The following is a 15,904-nucleotide window of genomic DNA, read 5'->3' on the forward strand; positions in this document are numbered from 1 at the left end:
TAACTACTTTGAGTTTGGCTCTTTCACATTGTTGCAGTAGTCAGCTGTTTCTACACTGTAGTGGTTTTTGCATTCACCTCAAACTAGAAAGGTCACCGATTCGATACCAGGTTGCAACAATAACCACTGGTGTCACCTTCTAGCTGATCATATTCTGCCTTTTGTTAGTTTTCGAAACTACCCAACTACTTTGTTTGTGGCGCTTTCATAGTGAAACAACAGTCAGCTGTTTCCAAATTAGGGTGATGATATCATTTGCCTCACAGGAGAAAGGTCCCTGATTTGGCACTGGGTGGAAGCATCCCATTGGTTTCACATTTGAACTGAAAAAATGAGTTTTTCGGAACGATTCTTAACTACCTGATCAATTTGTCTGTGGCTCTTTCATATTTTTAACATATCAGCTGTTTCCATAGTGTAGTGGTTATCACGATTGCCTTACATGCGATAGGTCCCTGGTTCGAAACCAGGTGGAAACATTCTGAATACCCTTTTTGATTTAAAAAAACACCCTTTTTTACAGCAATTCGAAACTAACTACTTTGGGTTTGGCTCTTTCACATTGTTGCAGTAGTCAGCTGTTTCTACACTGTAGTGGTTTTCACATTCACCTCAAACTAGAAAGGTCACCGATTCGATACCAGTTTTCTAACAATAACAACTGGTGTCACCTTCTAGCTGATCATATTCTGCCTTTTGTTGCTTTTCGAAACGACCCAACTACTTTGTTTGTGGCGCTTTCATAGTAAAACAACAGTCAGCTGTTTCCAAATTAGGGTGATGATATCATTTGCCTCACAGGAGAAAGGTCCCTGATTTGGCACTGGGTGGAAGCATCCCATTGGTTTCACATTTGAACTGAAAAAATGAGTTTTTCGGAACGATTCTTAACTACCTGATCAATTTGTCTGTGGCTCTTTCATATTTTTGACATATCAGCTGTTTCCATAGTGTAGTGGTTATCACACTCGCCTAACATGCGATAGGTCCCTGGTTCGAAACCAGGGGGAAACATTCTGAATACACTTTTTGAGCAAAAAAACACCCTTTTTTACAGCAATTCGAAACTAACTACTTTGGGTTTGGCTCTTTCACATTGTTGCAGTAGTCAGCTGTTTCTACACTGTAGTGGTTTTCACATTCACCTCAAACTAGAAAGGTCACCGATTCGATACCAGTTTTCTAACAATAACAGCTGGTGTCACCTTCTAGCTGATCATATTCTGCCTTTTGTTGCTTTTCGAAACGACCCAACTACTTTGTTTGTGGCGCTTTCATAGTAAAACAACAGTCAGCTGTTTCCAAATTAGGGTGATGATATCATTTGCCTCACAGGAGAAAGGTCCCTGATTTGGCACTGGGTGGAAGCATCCCATTGCTTTCACATTTGAACTGAAAAAATGAGTTTTTCGGAACGATTCTTAACTACCTGATCAATTTGTCTGTGGCTCTTTCATATTTTTGACATATCAGCTGTTTCCATAGTGTAGTGGTTATCACACTCGCCTAACACGCGATAGGTCCCTGGTTCGAAACCAGGGGGAAACATTCTGAATACACTTTTTGAGTAAAAAAACACCCTTTTTTACAGCAATTCGAAACTAACTACTTTGAGTTTGGCTCTTTCACATTGTTGCAGTAGTCAGCTGTCTCTACACTGTAGTGGTTTTCACATTCACCTCAAACTAGAAAGGTCACCGATTCGATACCAGTTTTCTAACAATAACAACTGGTGTCACCTTCTAGCTGATCATATTCTGCCTTTTGTTACTTTTCGAAACGACCCAACTACTTTGTTTGTGGCGCTTTCATAGTGAAACAACAGTCAGCTGTTTCCAAATTAGGGTGATGATATCATTTGCCTCACAGGAGAAAGGTCCCTGATTTGGCACTGGGTGGAAGCATCCCATTGGTTTCACATTTGAACTGAAAAAATGAGTTTTTCGGAACGACTCTTAACTACCTGATCAATTTGTCTGTGGCTCTTTCATATTTTTGACATATCAGCTGTTTCCATAGTGTAGTGGTTATCACACTCGCCTAACACGCGCTAGGTCCCTGGTTCGAAACCAGGTGGAAACATTCTGAATACCCTTTTTGATTTAAAAAAAAACACCCTTTTTTACAGCAATTCGAAACTAACTACTTTGAGTTTGGCTCTTTCACATTGTTGCAGTAGTCAGCTGTTTCTACACTGTAGTGGTTTTCGCATTCACCTCAAACTAGAAAGGTCACCGATTCGATACCAGGTTTCTAACAATAACAACTGGTGTCACTTTCTAGCTGATCATATTCTGCCTTTTGTTAGTTTTCGAAACTACCCAACTACTTTGTTTGTGGCGCTTTCATAGTGAAACAACAGTCAGCTGTTTCCAAATTAGGGTGATGATATCATTTGCCTCACAGGAGAAAGGTCCCTGATTTGGCACTGGGTGGAAGCATCCCATTGGTTTCACATTTGAACTGAAAAAATGAGTTTTTCGGAACGATTCTTAACTACCTGATCAATTTGTCTGTGGCTCTTTCATATTTTTGACATATCAGCTGTTTCCATAGTGCAGTGGTTATCACACTCGCCTAACACGCGATAGGTCCCTGGTTCGAAACCAGGTGGAAACATTCTGAATACACTTTTTGAGTAAAAAAACACTTTTTTACAGCAATTCGAAACTAACTACTTTGAGTTTGGCTCTTTCACATTGTTGCAGTAGTCAGCTGTCTCTACACTGTAGTGGTTTTCACATTCACCTTAAACTAGAAAGGTCACCGATTCGATACCAGGTTGCAACAATAACCACTGGTGTCACCTTCTAGCTGATCATATTCTGCCTTTTGTTAGTTTTCGAAACTACCCAACTATTATGTTTGTGGCGCTTTCATAGTGAAACAACAGTCAGCTGTTTCCAAATTAGGGTGATGATCACATTTGCCTCACAGGAGAAAGGTCCCTGATTTGGCACTGGGTGGAAGCATCCCATTGGTTTCACATTTGAACTGAAAAAATGAGTTTTTTCGGAATGATTCTTACCTACCTGATCAATTTGTCTGTCGCTCTTTCATATTTTTGACATATCAGCTGTTTCCATAGTGTAGTGGTTATCACGTTCACGTCACACCAATAGGTCCCTGGTTCGAAACCAGGAGGAAACATTCTGAATACCCTTTTTGATTTAAAAAAACTCCCTTTTTTACAGCGATTCGAAACTAACTACTTTGAGTTTGGCTCTTTCACATTGTTGCAGTACTCAGCTTTTTCTACACTGTAGTAGTTTTCACATTCACCTTAAACTAGAACGGTCACCGATTCGATACCAGGTTTCTAACAATAACAACTGGTGTCACCTTCTAGCTGATCATATTCTGCCTTTTGTTAGTTTTCGAAACTACCCAACTACTTTGTTTGTGGCGCTTTCATAGTGAAACAACAGTCAGCTGTTTCCAAATTAGGGTGATGATATCATTTGCCTCACAGGAGAAAGGTCCCTGATTTGGCACTGGGTGGAAGCATCCCATTGGTTTCACATTTGAACTGAAAAAATGAGTTTTTCGGAACGATTCTTAACTACCTGATCAATTTGTCTGTGGCTCTTTCATATTTTTGACATATCAGCAGTTTCCATAGTGTAGTGGTTATCACGATCGCCTCACACGCGATAGGTCCCTGGTTCGAAACCAGGTGGAAACATTCTGAATACCCTTTATTATTTAAAAAAAACTCCCTTTTTTACAGCGATTCGAAATTAAATATTTTGAGTTTGGCTCTTTCATATTGTTGCAGCAGTCAGCTGTTTCTACACTGTAGTGGTTATCACATTCACCTTAAACTAGAAAGGTCACCGATTCGATACCAGGTTGCAACAATAACAACTGGTGTCACCTTCTAGCTGATCATATTCTGCCTTTTGTTACTTTTCGAAACGACCCAACTACTTTGTTTGTGGCGGTTTCATAGTGAAACAACAGTCAGCTGTTTCCAAATTAGGGTGATGATATCATTTGCCTCACAGGAGAAAGGTCCCTGATTTGGCACTGGGTGGAAGCATCCCATTGGTTTCACATTTGAACTGAAAAAATGAGTTTTTCGGAACGATTCTTAACTACCTGATCAATTTGTCTGTGGCTCTTTCATATTTTTGTCATATCAGCTGTTTCCATAGTGTAGTGGTTATCACACTTGCCTAACATGCGATAGGTCCCTGGTTCGAAACCAGGTGGAAACAATCTGAATACACTTTTTGATTTAAAAAAAAACACCCTTTTTTACAGCAATTCGAAACTAACTACTTTGAGTTTGGCTCTTTCACATTGTTGCAGTAGTCAGCTGTTTCTACACTGTTTTGGTTTTTGCATTCACCTCAAACTAGAAAGGTCACCGATTCGATACCAGGTTGCAACAATAACCACTGGTGTCACCTTCTAGCTGATCATATTCTGCCTTTTGTTAGTTTTCGAAACTACCCAACTATTATGTTTGTGGCGCTTTCATAGTGAAACAACAGTCAGCTGTTTCCAAATTAGGGTGATGATATCATTTGCCTCACAGGAGAAAGGTCCCTGATTTGGCACTGGGTGGAAGCATCCCATTGGTTTCACATTTGAACTGAAAAAATGAGTTTTTCGGAACGATTCTTAACTACCTGATCAATTTGTCTGTGGCTCTTTCATATTTTTGACATATCAGCTGTTTCCATAGTGTAGTGGTTATCACACTCGCCTAATACGCGATAGGTCCCTGGTTCGAAACCAGGGGGAAACATTCTGAATACACTTTTTGAGTAAAAAAACACCCTTTTTTACAGCAATTCGAAACTAACTACTTTGAGTTTGGCTCTTTCACATTGTTGCAGTAGTCAGCTGTTTCTACACTGTAGTGGTTTTCACATTCACCTCAAACTAGAAAGGTCACCGATTCGATACCAGTTTTCTAACAATAACAACTGGTGTCACCTTCTAGCTGATCATATTCTGCCTTTTGTTACTTTTCGAAACGACCCAACTACTTTGTTTGTGGCGCTTTCATAGTGAAACAACAGTCAGCTGTTTCCAAATTAGGGTGATGATATCATTTGCCTCACAGGAGAAAGGTCCCTGATTTGGCACTGGGTGGAAGCATCCCATTGGTTTCACATTTGAACTGAAAAAATGAGTTTTTCGGAACGATTCTTAACTACCTGATCAATTTGTCTGTGGCTCTTTCATATTTTTGACATATCAGCTGTTTCCATAGTGCAGTGGTTATCACACTCGCCTAACACGCGATAGGTCCCTGGTTCGAAACCAGGTGGAAACATTCTGAATACACTTTTTGAGTAAAAAAACACTTTTTTACAGCAATTCGAAACTAACTACTTTGAGTTTGGCTCTTTCACATTGTTGCAGTAGTCAGCTGTTTCTACACTGTAGTGGTTTTCACATTCACCTCAAACTAGAAAGGTCACCGATTCGATACCAGGTTGCAACAATAACCACTGGTGTCACCTTCTAGCTGATCATATTCTGCCTTTTGTTAGTTTTCGAAACTACCCAACTATTATGTTTGTGGCGCTTTCATAGTGAAACAACAGTCAGCTGTTTCCAAATTAGGGTGATGATATCATTTGCCTCACAGGAGAAAGGTCCCTGATTTGGCACTGGGTGGAAGAATCCCATTGGTTTCACATTTGAACTGAAAAAATGAGTTTTTCGGAACGATTCTTAACTACCTGATCAATTTGTCTGTGGCTCTTTCATATTTTTGACATATCAGCTGTTTCCATAGTGTAGTGGTTATCACACTTGCCTAACATGCGATAGGTCCCTGGTTCGAAACCAGGTGGAAACATTCTGAATACCCTTTTTGATTTAAAAAAAAACACCCTTTTTTACAGCAATTCGAAACTAACTACTTTGAGTTTGGCTCTTTCACATTGTTGCAGTAGTCAGCTGTTTCTACACTGTAGTGGTTTTTGCATTCACCTCAAACTAGAAAGGTCACCGATTCGATACCAGGTTTCTAACAATAACAACTGGTGTCACCTTCTAGCTGATCATATTCTGCCTTTTGTTACTTTTCGAAACGACCCAACTACTTTGTTTGTGGCGCTTTCATAGTAAAACAACAGTCAGCTGTTTCCAAATTAGGGTGATGATCACATTTGCCTCACAGGAGAAAGGTCCCTGATTTGGCACTGGGTGGAAGCATCCCATTGGTTTCACATTTGAACTGAAAAAATGAGTTTTTCGGAACGATTCTTAACTACCTCATCAATTTGTCTGTGGCTCCTTCATATTTTTGACATATCAGCTGTTTCCATAGTGTAGTGGTTATCACTCTTGCCTAACACGCGATAGGTCCCTGGTTCGAAACCAGGTGGAAACATTCTGAATACACTTTTAGAGTTAAAAAAACACCCTTTTTTACAGCAATTCGAAACTAACTACTTTGAGTTTGGCTCTTTCACATTGTTGCAGTAGTCAGCTGTTTCTACACTGTAGTGGTTTTTGCATTCACCTCAAACTAGAAAGGTCACCGATTCGATACCAGGTTGCAACAATAACCACTGGTGTCACCTTCTAGCTGATCATATTCTGCCTTTTGTTAGTTTTCGAAACTACCCAACTACTTTGTTTGTGGCGCTTTCATAGTGAAACAACAGTCAGCTGTTTCCAAATTAGGGTGATGATATCATTTGCCTCACAGGAGAAAGGTCCCTGATTTGGCACTGGGTGGAAGCATCCCATTGGTTTCACATTTGAACTGAAAAAATGAGTTTTTCGGAACGATTCTTAACTACCTGATCAATTTGTCTGTGGCTCTTTCATATTTTTGACATATAAGCTGTTTCCATAGTGTAGTGGTTATCACGATCGCCTCACACGCGATAGGTCACTGGTTCGAAACCAGATGGAAACATTCTGAATACCCTTTTTGATTTAAAAAAACACCCTTTTTTACAGCAATTCGAAACTAACTACTTTGAGTTTGGCTCTTTCACATTGTTGCAGTAGTCAGCTGCTTCTACACTGTAGTGGTTTTCACATTCACCTCAAACTAGAAAGGTCACCGATTCGATACCAGGTTTCTAACAATAACAACTGGTGTCACCTTCTAGCTGATCATATTCTGCCTTTTGTTAGTTTTCGAAACTACCCAACTACTTTGTTTGTGGCGCTTTCATAGTGAAACAACAGTCAGCTGTTTCCAAATTAGGGTGATGATATCATTTGCCTCACAGGAGAAAGGTCCCTGATTTGGCACTGGGTGGAAGCATCCCATTGGTTTCACATTTGAACTGAAAAAATGAGTTTTTCGGAACGATTCTTAACTACCTGATCAATTTGTCTGTGGCTCTTTCATATTTTTGACATATCAGCTGTTTCCATAGTGTAGTGGTTATCACGGTCGCCTTACACGCAATAGGTCCCTGGTTCGAAACCAGGTGGAAACAATCTGAATACCCTTATGATTTAAAAAAACACCCTTTTTTACAGCGATTCGAAACTAACTACTTTGAGTTTGGCTCTTTCATATTGTTGCAGCAGTCAGCTGTTTCTACACTGTAGTGGTTAACACATTTACCTTAAACTAGAAAGGTCACAGATTCGATACCAAGTTGCAACAATAACGACTGGTGTCACCTTCTAGCTGATCATATTCTGCCTTTTGTTTGTTTTCGAAACTACCCAACTACTTTGTTTGTGGCGGTTTCATAGTGAAACAACAGTCAGCTGTTTCCAAATTAGGGTGATGATCACATTTGCCTCACAGGAGAAAGGTCCCTGATTTGGCACTGGGTGGAAGCATCCCATTGGTTTCACATTTGAACTGAAAAAATGAGTTTTTCGGAACGATTCTTAACTACCTGATCAATTTGTCTGTGGCTCTTTCATATTTTTGACATATCAGCAGTTTCCATAGTGTAGTGGTTATCACGATCGCCTCACACGCGATAGGTCCCTGGTTCGAAACCAGGTGGAAACATTCTGAATACCCTTTATTATTTAAAAAAAACTCCCTTTTTTACAGCGATTCGAAATTAAATATTTTGAGTTTGGCTCTTTCATATTGTTGCAGCAGTCAGCTGTTTCTACACTGTAGTGGTTATCACATTCACCTTAAACTAGAAAGGTCACCGATTCGATACCAGGTTGCAACAATAACAACTGGTGTCACCTTCTAGCTGATCATATTCTGCCTTTTGTTACTTTTCGAAACGACCCAACTACTTTGTTTGTGGCGGTTTCATAGTGAAACAACAGTCAGCTGTTTCCAAATTAGGGTGATGATATCATTTGCCTCACAGGAGAAAGGTCCCTGATTTGGCACTGGGTGGAAGCATCCCATTGGTTTCACATTTGAACTGAAAAAATGAGTTTTTCGGAACGATTCTTAACTACCTGATCAATTTGTCTGTGGCTCTTTCATATTTTTGTCATATCAGCTGTTTCCATAGTGTAGTGGTTATCACACTTGCCTAACATGCGATAGGTCCCTGGTTCGAAACCAGGTGGAAACAATCTGAATACCCTTTTTGATTTAAAAAAAAAACACCCTTTTTTACAGCAATTCGAAACTAACTACTTTGAGTTTGGCTCTTTCACATTGTTGCAGTAGTCAGCTGTTTCTACACTGTAGTGGTTTTCACATTCACCTCAAACTAGAAAGGTCACCGATTCGATACCAGGTTTCTAACAATAACAACTGGTGTCACCTTCTAGCTGATCATATTCTGCCTTTTGTTACTTTTCGAAACGACCCAACTACTTTGTTTGTGGCGCTTTCATAGTAAAACAACAGTCAGCTGTTTCCAAATTAGGGTGATGATCACATTTGCCTCACAGGAGAAAGGTCCCTGATTTGGCACTGGGTGGAAGCATCCCATTGGTTTCACATTTGAACTGAAAAAATGAGTTTTTCGGAACGATTCTTAACTACCTCATCAATTTGTCTGTGGCTCCTTCATATTTTTGACATATCAGCTGTTTCCATAGTGTAGTGGTTATCACTCTTGCCTAACACGCGATAGGTCCCTGGTTCGAAACCAGGTGGAAACATTCTGAATACACTTTTAGAGTTAAAAAAACACCCTTTTTTACAGCAATTCGAAACTAACTACTTTGAGTTTGGCTCTTTCACATTGTTGCAGTAGTCAGCTGTTTCTACACTGTAGTGGTTTTTGCATTCACCTCAAACTAGAAAGGTCACCGATTCGATACCAGGTTGCAACAATAACCACTGGTGTCACCTTCTAGCTGATCATATTCTGCCTTTTGTTAGTTTTCGAAACTACCCAACTACTTTGTTTGTGGCGCTTTCATAGTGAAACAACAGTCAGCTGTTTCCAAATTAGGGTGATGATATCATTTGCCTCACAGGAGAAAGGTCCCTGATTTGGCAGTGGGTGGAAGCATCCCATTGGTTTCACATTTGAACTGAAAAAATGAGTTTTTCGGAACGATTCTTAACTACCTGATCAATTTGTCTGTGGCTCTTTCATATTTTTGACATATAAGCTGTTTCCATAGTGTAGTGGTTATCACGATCGCCTCACACGCGATAGGTCACTGGTTCGAAACCAGATGGAAACATTCTGAATACCCTTTTTGATTTAAAAAAACACCCTTTTTTACAGCAATTCGAAACTAACTACTTTGAGTTTGGCTCTTTCACATTGTTGCAGTAGTCAGCTGCTTCTACACTGTAGTGGTTTTCACATTCACCTCAAACTAGAAAGGTCACCGATTCGATACCAGGTTTCTAACAATAACAACTGGTGTCACCTTCTAGCTGATCATATTCTGCCTTTTGTTAGTTTTCGAAACTACCCAACTACTTTGTTTGTGGCGCTTTCATAGTGAAACAACAGTCAGCTGTTTCCAAATTAGGGTGATGATATCATTTGCCTCACAGGAGAAAGGTCCCTGATTTGGCACTGGGTGGAAGCATCCCATTGGTTTCACATTTGAACTGAAAAAATGAGTTTTTCGGAACGATTCTTAACTACCTGATCAATTTGTCTGTGGCTCTTTCATATTTTTGACATATCAGCTGTTTCCATAGTGTAGTGGTTATCACGGTCGCCTTACACGCAATAGGTCCCTGGTTCGAAACCAGGTGGAAACAATCTGAATACCCTTATGATTTAAAAAAACACCCTTTTTTACAGCGATTCGAAACTAACTACTTTGAGTTTGGCTCTTTCATATTGTTGCAGCAGTCAGCTGTTTCTACACTGTAGTGGTTAACACATTTACCTTAAACTAGAAAGGTCACCGATTCGATACCAAGTTGCAACAATAACGACTGGTGTCACCTTCTAGCTGATCATATTCTGCCTTTTGTTTGTTTTCGAAACTACCCAACTACTTTGTTTGTGGCGCTTTCATAGTGAAACAACAGTCAGCTGTTTCCAAATTAGGGTGATGATATCATTTGCCTCACAGGAGAAAGGTCCCTGATTTGGCACTGGGTGGAAGCATCCCATTGGTTTCACATTTGAACTGAAAAAATGAGTTTTTCGGAACGATTCTTAACTACCTGATCAATTTGTCTGTGGCTCTTTCATATTTTTGACATATCAGCTGTTTCCATAGTGTAGTGGTTATCACGATCGCCTTACACGCGATAGGTCCCTGGTTCGAAACCAGGTGGAAATATTCTGTATACACTTTTTGAGTTAAAAAAAACACCCTTTTTTACAGCAATTCGAAACTAACTACTTTGAGTTTGGCTCTTTCACATTGTTGCAGTAGTCAGCTGTTTCTACACTGTAGTGGTTTTTGCATTCACCTCAAACTAGAAAGGTCACCGATTCGATACCAGGTTTCTAACAATAACAACTGGTGTCACTTTCTAGCTGATCATATTCTGCCTTTTGTTAGTTTTCGAAACTACCCAACTACTTTGTTTGTGGCGCTTTCATAGTGAAACAACAGTCAGCTGTTTCCAAATTAGGGTGATGATATCATTTGCCTCACAGGAGAAAGGTCCCTGATTTGGCACTGGGTGGAAGCATCCCATTGGTTTCACATTTGAACTGAAAAAATGAGTTTTTCGGAACGATTCTTAACTACCTGATCAATTTGTCTGTGGCTCTTTTATATTTTTGACATATCAGCAGTTTCCATAGTGTAGTGGTTATCACGATCGCCTCACACGCGATAGGTCCCTGGTTCGAAACCAGGTGGAAACATTCTGAATACCCTTTTTTATTTTAAAAAAACTCCCTTTTTACAGCGATTCGAAATTAACTATTTTGAGTTTGGCTCTTTCATATTGTTGCAGCAGTCAGCTGTTTCTACACTGTAGTGGTTATCACATTCACCTTAAACTAGAAAGGACACCGATTCGATACCAGGTTGCAACAATAACCACTGGTGTCACCTTCTAGCTGATCATATTCTGCCTTTTGTTAGTTTTCGAAACTACCCAACTACTTTGTTTGTGGCGCTTTCATAGTGAAACAACAGTCAGCTGTTTCCAAATTAGGGTGATGATATCATTTGCCTCACAGGAGAAAGGTCCCTGATTTGGCACTGGGTGGAAGCATCCCATTGGTTTCACATTTGAACTGAAAAAATGAGTTTTTCGGAACGATTCTTAACTACCTGATCAATTTGTCTGTGGCTCTTTCATATTTTTGACATATCAGCTGTTTCCATAGTGTAGTGGTTATCACGATTGCCTCACATGCGATAGGTCACTGGTTCGAAACCAGGTGGAAACATTCTGAATACCCTTTTTGATTTAAAAAAACACCCTTTTTTACAGCAATTCGAAACTAACTACTTTGAGTTTGGCTCTTTCACATTGTTGCAGTAGTCAGCTGCTTCTACACTGTAGTGGTTTTCACATTCACCTCAAACTAGAAAGGTCACCGATTCGATACCAGGTTTCTAACAATAACAACTGGTGTCACCTTCTAGCTGATCATATTCTGCCTTTTGTTAGTTTTCGAAACTACCCAACTACTTTGTTTGTGGCGCTTTCATAGTGAAACAACAGTCAGCTGTTTCCAAATTAGGGTGATGATATCATTTGCCTCACAGGAGAAAGGTCCCTGATTTGGCACTGGGTGGAAGCATCCCATTGGTTTCACATTTGAACTGAAAAAATGAGTTTTTCGGAACGATTCTTAACTACCTGATCAATTTGTCTGTGGCTCTTTCATATTTTTGACATATCAGCTGTTTCCATAGTGTAGTGGTTATCACGATCGCCTTACACGCGATAGGTCCCTGGTTCGAAACCAGGTGGAAACAATCTGAATACCCTTATGATTTAAAAAAACACCCTTTTTTACAGCGATTCGAAACTAACTACTTTGAGTTTGGCTCTTTCATATTGTTGCAGCAGTCAGCTGTTTCTACACTGTAGTGGTTAACACATTTACCTTAAACTAGAAAGGTCACCGATTCGATACCAAGTTGCAACAATAACGACTGGTGTCACCTTCTAGCTGATCATATTCTGCCTTTTGTTAGTTTTCGAAACTACCCAACTACTTTGTTTGTGGCGCTTTCATAGTGAAACAACAGTCAGCTGTTTCCAAATTAGGGTGATGATATCATTTGCCTCACAGGAGAAAGGTCCCTGATTTGGCACTGGGTGGAAGCATCCCATTGGTTTCACATTTGAACTGAAAAAATGAGTTTTTCGGAACGATTCTTAACTACCTCATCAATTTGTCTGTGGCTCCTTCATATTTTTGACATATCAGCTGTTTCCATAGTGTAGTGGTTATCACTCTTGCCTAACACGCGATAGGTCCCTGGTTCGAAACCAGGTGGAAACATTCTGAATACACTTTTAGAGTTAAAAAAACACCCTTTTTTACAGCAATTCGAAACTAACTACTTTGAGTTTGGCTCTTTCACATTGTTGCAGTAGTCAGCTGTTTCTACACTGTAGTGGTTTTTGCATTCACCTCAAACTAGAAAGGTCACCGATTCGATACCAGGTTGCAACAATAACCACTGGTGTCACCTTCTAGCTGATCATATTCTGCCTTTTGTTAGTTTTCGAAACTACCCAACTACTTTGTTTGTGGCGCTTTCATAGTGAAACAACAGTCAGCTGTTTCCAAATTAGGGTGATGATATCATTTGCCTCACAGGAGAAAGGTCCCTGATTTGGCACTGGGTGGAAGCATCCCATTGGTTTCACATTTGAACTGAAAAAATGAGTTTTTCGGAACGATTCTTAACTACCTGATCAATTTGTCTGTGGCTCTTTCATATTTTTGACATATCAGCTGTTTCCATAGTGTAGTGGTTATCACGATCGCCTCACACGCGATAGGTCACTGGTTCGAAACCAGATGGAAACATTCTGAATACCCTTTTTGATTTAAAAAAACACCCTTTTTTACAGCAATTCGAAACTAACTACTTTGAGTTTGGCTCTTTCACATTGTTGCAGTAGTCAGCTGTTTCTACACTGTAGTGGTTTTTGCATTCACCTCAAACTAGAAAGGTCACCGATTCGATACCAGGTTGCAACAATAACCACTGGTGTCACCTTCTAGCTGATCATATTCTGCCTTTTGTTAGTTTTCGAAACTACCCAACTACTTTGTTTGTGGCGCTTTCATAGTGAAACAACAGTCAGCTGTTTCCAAATTAGGGTGATGATATCATTTGCCTCACAGGAGAAAGGTCCCTGATTTGGCACTGGGTGGAAGCATCCCATTGGTTTCACATTTGAACTGAAAAAATGAGTTTTTCGGAACGATTCTTAACTACCTGATCAATTTGTCTGTGGCTCTTTCATATTTTTGACATATCAGCTGTTTCCATAGTGTAGTGGTTATCACGATCGCCTCACACGCGATAGGTCACTGGTTCGAAACCAGATGGAAACATTCTGAATACCCTTTTTGATTTAAAAAAACACCCTTTTTTACAGCAATTCGAAACTAACTACTTTGAGTTTGGCTCTTTCATATTGTTGCAGTAGTCAGCTGCTTCTACACTGTAGTGGTTTTCACATTCACCTCAAACTAGAAAGGTCACCGATTCGATACCAGGTTTCTAACAATAACAACTGGTGTCACCTTCTAGCTGATCATATTCTGCCTTTTGTTAGTTTTCGAAACTACCCAACTACTTTGTTTGTGGCGCTTTCATAGTGAAACAACAGTCAGCTGTTTCCAAATTAGGGTGATGATATCATTTGCCTCACAGGAGAAAGGTCCCTGATTTGGCACTGGGTGGAAGCATCCCATTGGTTTCACATTTGAACTGAAAAAATGAGTTTTTCGGAACGATTCTTAACTACCTGATCAATTTGTCTGTGGCTCTTTCATATTTTTGACATATCAGCTGTTTCCATAGTGTAGTGGTTATCACGGTCGCCTTACACGCAATAGGTCCCTGGTTCGAAACCAGGTGGAAACAATCTGAATACCCTTATGATTTAAAAAAACACCCTTTTTTACAGCGATTCGAAACTAACTACTTTGAGTTTGGCTCTTTCATATTGTTGCAGCAGTCAGCTGTTTCTACACTGTAGTGGTTAACACATTTACCTTAAACTAGAAAGGTCACCGATTCGATACCAAGTTGCAACAATAACGACTGGTGTCACCTTCTAGCTGATCATATTCTGCCTTTTGTTTGTTTTCGAAACTACCCAACTACTTTGTTTGTGGCGCTTTCATAGTGAAACAACAGTCAGCTGTTTCCAAATTAGGGTGATGATATCATTTGCCTCACAGGAGAAAGGTCCCTGATTTGGCACTGGGTGGAAGCATCCCATTGGTTTCACATTTGAACTGAAAAAATGAGTTTTTCGGAACGATTCTTAACTACCTGATCAATTTGTCTGTGGCTCTTTCATATTTTTGACATATCAGCTGTTTCCATAGTGTAGTGGTTATCACGATCGCCTTACACGCGATAGGTCCCTGGTTCGAAACCAGGTGGAAATATTCTGAATACACTTTTTGAGTTAAAAAAAACACCCTTTTTTACAGCAATTCGAAACTAACTACTTTGAGTTTGGCTCTTTCACATTGTTGCAGTAGTCAGCTGTTTCTACACTGTAGTGGTTTTTGCATTCACCTCAAACTAGAAAGGTCACCGATTCGATACTAGGTTTCTAACAATAACAACTGGTGTCACTTTCTAGCTGATCATATTCTGCCTTTTGTTAGATTTCGAAACTACCCAACTACTTTGTTTGTGGCGCTTTCATAGTGAAACAACAGTCAGCTGTTTCCAAATTAGGGTGATGATATCATTTGCCTCACAGGAGAAAGGTCCCTGATTTGGCACTGGGTGGAAGCATCCCATTCGTTTCACATTTGAACTGAAAAAATGAGTTTTTCGGAACGATTCTTAACTACCTGATCAATTTGTCTGTGGCTCTTTCATATTTTTGACATATTAGCTGTTTCCATAGTGTTGTGGTTATCGCACTCGCCTAACACGTGATAGGTCCCTGGTTCGAAACCAGGTGGAAACATTCTGAATACACTTTTTGAGTTAAAAAAAACACCCTTTTTTACAGCAATTCGAAACTAACTACTTTGACTTTGGCTCTTTCACATTGTTGCAGTAGTCAGCTGTTTCTACACTGTAGTGGTTTTTGCATTCACCTCAAACTAGAAAGGTCACCGATTCGATACCAGGTTTCTAACAATAACAACTGGTGTCACTTTCTAGCTGATCATATTCTGCCTTTTGTTAGTTTTCGAAACTACCCGACTACTTTGTTTGTGGCGCTTTCATAGTGAAACAACAGTCAGCTGTTTCCAAATTAGGGTGATGATATCATTTGCCTCACAGGAGAAAGGTCCCTGATTTGGCACTGGGTGGAAGCATCCCATTGGTTTCACATTTGAACTGAAAAAATGAGTTTTTCGGAACGATTCTTAACTACCTGATCAATTTGTCTGTGGCTCTTTTATATTTTTGACATATC

At 39.8% G+C, this 15,904-nt stretch overlaps 24 non-coding genes across 24 annotated transcripts; all 24 read left to right on the forward strand.

Annotated features, from left to right (window-relative positions):
* Positions 1-406: 406 nt before the first annotated feature.
* trnav-uac (transfer RNA valine (anticodon UAC)) lies at positions 407-479 on the forward strand. The gene has a single exon. It is a non-coding gene; the product is annotated as a tRNA-Val (tRNA).
* Positions 480-2,009: 1,530 nt separating this feature from the next.
* trnav-aac (transfer RNA valine (anticodon AAC)) lies at positions 2,010-2,082 on the forward strand. Its single transcript has one exon. It is a non-coding gene; the product is annotated as a tRNA-Val (tRNA).
* A 464-nt stretch (positions 2,083-2,546) lies between these two features.
* trnav-aac (transfer RNA valine (anticodon AAC)) lies at positions 2,547-2,619 on the forward strand. The gene has a single exon. It is a non-coding gene; the product is annotated as a tRNA-Val (tRNA).
* Positions 2,620-3,612: 993 nt separating this feature from the next.
* On the forward strand, positions 3,613-3,685 carry trnav-cac (transfer RNA valine (anticodon CAC)). The gene has a single exon. It is a non-coding gene; the product is annotated as a tRNA-Val (tRNA).
* Positions 3,686-4,147: 462 nt separating this feature from the next.
* trnav-aac (transfer RNA valine (anticodon AAC)) lies at positions 4,148-4,220 on the forward strand. Its single transcript has one exon. It is a non-coding gene; the product is annotated as a tRNA-Val (tRNA).
* Positions 4,221-4,683: 463 nt separating this feature from the next.
* Positions 4,684-4,756, forward strand: trnai-aau (transfer RNA isoleucine (anticodon AAU)). The gene has a single exon. It is a non-coding gene; the product is annotated as a tRNA-Ile (tRNA).
* Positions 4,757-5,217: 461 nt separating this feature from the next.
* Positions 5,218-5,290, forward strand: trnav-aac (transfer RNA valine (anticodon AAC)). Its single transcript has one exon. It is a non-coding gene; the product is annotated as a tRNA-Val (tRNA).
* Positions 5,291-5,748: 458 nt separating this feature from the next.
* On the forward strand, positions 5,749-5,821 carry trnav-aac (transfer RNA valine (anticodon AAC)). The gene has a single exon. It is a non-coding gene; the product is annotated as a tRNA-Val (tRNA).
* Positions 5,822-6,285: 464 nt separating this feature from the next.
* trnav-aac (transfer RNA valine (anticodon AAC)) lies at positions 6,286-6,358 on the forward strand. The gene has a single exon. It is a non-coding gene; the product is annotated as a tRNA-Val (tRNA).
* Positions 6,359-6,819: 461 nt separating this feature from the next.
* trnav-cac (transfer RNA valine (anticodon CAC)) lies at positions 6,820-6,892 on the forward strand. Its single transcript has one exon. It is a non-coding gene; the product is annotated as a tRNA-Val (tRNA).
* Positions 6,893-7,354: 462 nt separating this feature from the next.
* On the forward strand, positions 7,355-7,427 carry trnav-uac (transfer RNA valine (anticodon UAC)). Its single transcript has one exon. It is a non-coding gene; the product is annotated as a tRNA-Val (tRNA).
* Positions 7,428-7,887: 460 nt separating this feature from the next.
* On the forward strand, positions 7,888-7,960 carry trnav-cac (transfer RNA valine (anticodon CAC)). The gene has a single exon. It is a non-coding gene; the product is annotated as a tRNA-Val (tRNA).
* Positions 7,961-8,422: 462 nt separating this feature from the next.
* trnav-aac (transfer RNA valine (anticodon AAC)) lies at positions 8,423-8,495 on the forward strand. Its single transcript has one exon. It is a non-coding gene; the product is annotated as a tRNA-Val (tRNA).
* A 465-nt stretch (positions 8,496-8,960) lies between these two features.
* On the forward strand, positions 8,961-9,033 carry trnav-aac (transfer RNA valine (anticodon AAC)). The gene has a single exon. It is a non-coding gene; the product is annotated as a tRNA-Val (tRNA).
* Positions 9,034-9,494: 461 nt separating this feature from the next.
* On the forward strand, positions 9,495-9,567 carry trnav-cac (transfer RNA valine (anticodon CAC)). The gene has a single exon. It is a non-coding gene; the product is annotated as a tRNA-Val (tRNA).
* Positions 9,568-10,029: 462 nt separating this feature from the next.
* Positions 10,030-10,102, forward strand: trnav-uac (transfer RNA valine (anticodon UAC)). Its single transcript has one exon. It is a non-coding gene; the product is annotated as a tRNA-Val (tRNA).
* Positions 10,103-10,562: 460 nt separating this feature from the next.
* trnav-uac (transfer RNA valine (anticodon UAC)) lies at positions 10,563-10,635 on the forward strand. Its single transcript has one exon. It is a non-coding gene; the product is annotated as a tRNA-Val (tRNA).
* A 463-nt stretch (positions 10,636-11,098) lies between these two features.
* trnav-cac (transfer RNA valine (anticodon CAC)) lies at positions 11,099-11,171 on the forward strand. Its single transcript has one exon. It is a non-coding gene; the product is annotated as a tRNA-Val (tRNA).
* Positions 11,172-12,167: 996 nt separating this feature from the next.
* On the forward strand, positions 12,168-12,240 carry trnav-uac (transfer RNA valine (anticodon UAC)). Its single transcript has one exon. It is a non-coding gene; the product is annotated as a tRNA-Val (tRNA).
* Positions 12,241-12,700: 460 nt separating this feature from the next.
* Positions 12,701-12,773, forward strand: trnav-aac (transfer RNA valine (anticodon AAC)). The gene has a single exon. It is a non-coding gene; the product is annotated as a tRNA-Val (tRNA).
* A 461-nt stretch (positions 12,774-13,234) lies between these two features.
* Positions 13,235-13,307, forward strand: trnav-cac (transfer RNA valine (anticodon CAC)). Its single transcript has one exon. It is a non-coding gene; the product is annotated as a tRNA-Val (tRNA).
* A 461-nt stretch (positions 13,308-13,768) lies between these two features.
* trnav-cac (transfer RNA valine (anticodon CAC)) lies at positions 13,769-13,841 on the forward strand. The gene has a single exon. It is a non-coding gene; the product is annotated as a tRNA-Val (tRNA).
* Positions 13,842-14,303: 462 nt separating this feature from the next.
* On the forward strand, positions 14,304-14,376 carry trnav-uac (transfer RNA valine (anticodon UAC)). The gene has a single exon. It is a non-coding gene; the product is annotated as a tRNA-Val (tRNA).
* A 460-nt stretch (positions 14,377-14,836) lies between these two features.
* Positions 14,837-14,909, forward strand: trnav-uac (transfer RNA valine (anticodon UAC)). Its single transcript has one exon. It is a non-coding gene; the product is annotated as a tRNA-Val (tRNA).
* The last annotated feature ends 995 nt before the right edge of the window (positions 14,910-15,904 follow it).

This window comes from Urocampus carinirostris, chromosome 4 (genome assembly GCF_059441175.1).
Source record: "Urocampus carinirostris isolate Australia breed hairy pipefish chromosome 4, RoL_Ucar_1.0, whole genome shotgun sequence".
In the NCBI taxonomy this organism is placed as follows: domain Eukaryota; kingdom Metazoa; phylum Chordata; class Actinopteri; order Syngnathiformes; family Syngnathidae; genus Urocampus; species Urocampus carinirostris.